Here is a 2,002-nt window from a genome sequence, read left to right as displayed (position 1 = left end):
CGAGTCGATCAGAAAGTTAAATTAAAAGCAATAAATTTTATGTTGATGGGTGATGAGTTATATAAAAAAAGTATTGAAAGAAGCCTTTCGAGGTGTTTAAGTAAATCTGAACAAGATATTACTTTTGGCGAAGTCCATAGAGGCATATGTGGTACTCATCAAGCTGGAGAAAAAATGAAATAGAAACTTCAACGTGATCAAGTATATTGGCCATCTATAGTTAAGGATTGTATTGATTATGCTAAAGCATGCCAAGAATGTCAGAAGCATGGAGTAATACAACAAATTCCTGCTTCTAAATTACATTCGTTTATAAAACCATGGTCATTTAGATGATGGGCTTTGGATTTGATTGGAATAATTCATTCCCCTTCATCGAAGAATCATAAACTTATTTTAGTCACTATTGATTATTTCACAGAATGGGCTGAAGCTGTTCCTTCAGTAGAGGGAGGTCAAAATGAAATTATTAATTTTATAGAAGAATATATAATTCATCGATTCAGAATTCCTCAAATGTTGAGCACCGACCAGGGTACTATGTTTGCTGGCCAACATATTAGAAATTTTAAGCATCGAGAAATATAACTATGGTAACTTCGACCCTATATTACGCACAAGAAAATGGCCAAGTTAAAGCGGCAAATAAAATTTTAATTAACTTGATTAAAAAAGAAAATTGGCCAAAAATTTTGAACTTGACATGAGACTTTAAGTCAAATATTATGGGCTTATCAAAATTCACCCAGAGGATCGACGAGTACATCTCCTTATAAATTAGGTTATGGTCATGATGCAGTATTACCCTTAGAAATTAACCTCAATACCTTAAGAGTGATGAGGCAAGATGAGTTACCAATTGAAGATTATTGGAATGCAATGTTCGATGAATTGAATGAGTTAGATAATGAATGTATCTTGGCGCTTGAAAATCTCATTCATCAAAAAGAAATTTTTTCTCGTATTTATAATTGACGAGTAAAAGAAAAGTGTTTCCAAGTGGGTAAATTAGTTCTCAAAGTTATATTACCGATAGAAAGAAAGTCAAAATTTTATGGTAAGTGGTCCCATAATTAGGAAGGACCTTTCTAGGTAATCAATTTATATTCCGGGAATGCATATCGTATTAAGAATATTGATTTGGGTGATGAAGTTAAGTCAATAAATGAAAAATATCTAAAACGATATTGATGCTAGGAAAGTAATGTTTAATATATAAAAGAGAGTACAAATAATAGAAAGAAAGTTTCAATACAGAAGAATATTTGAAATCATTGAAAAATAAAGCTTTAATAATTTCTCCGGCTCAAAGCGAAGTTGAACTCTTTCTTCATTATAAGAAGAGTAAACCATGATTTTGTCATTTTCGTCGACTTGTATCCTGTCGTACTTTCTTTTAATCTCAGCCTATTTGTTCCCCATTTCACAAAGGCTTCGAAACAGATTTTGTTTCTTCTTTTGTGCTTTAACATTAAGTTCCTCCAAAGTAAGTTCTTCTTCTCGAACTAAAGCAAGCTCCTTTTCGAGTTCTTCCCTACGCTTTGCTTAGCGAGCTCGAGTGCTGGCAGCATGGGCAACATTGATATCAAATTTGTTGAATGTTCTTTGTGTTGATTGGTGGCACACATCGATATATGTAACTTCTACTTCAATTTTGGCCATTTCCTTCTTCACTTCATTTATTTTGTCTTGAGAAATAAAAAAGTTATTAGAAACCTTCTCAAATTTCTTCACCACCATAGAAAATCAAAGTGGAACATGGAATTCAAGGAAGGCACTCAAAATGTCAGATAAGATGTTGTTCAAATCATGTTGTTTAACCCACTAATCGACAGTATGAGTTAAGAGCCTAAGAAGAAAAGTTAATTGTTTGAAAGTCTGTGGATTTAGATCTTCTGGAAGACTTTGTCCTAGCAATTCCTCCATAGTTAGAATTAAAGTTGGTATCTCCACCTTGTGAGTAATTCTGGACATTATAGCTAAGAGTTCAACTAACTCAGCA

The sequence above is a fragment of the Arachis duranensis genome, chromosome 9 (assembly GCF_000817695.3).
Source record: "Arachis duranensis cultivar V14167 chromosome 9, aradu.V14167.gnm2.J7QH, whole genome shotgun sequence".
Classification (NCBI taxonomy): Eukaryota; Viridiplantae; Streptophyta; class Magnoliopsida; order Fabales; family Fabaceae; genus Arachis; species Arachis duranensis.
Note: the sequence above shows the minus strand (reverse complement) of the source record.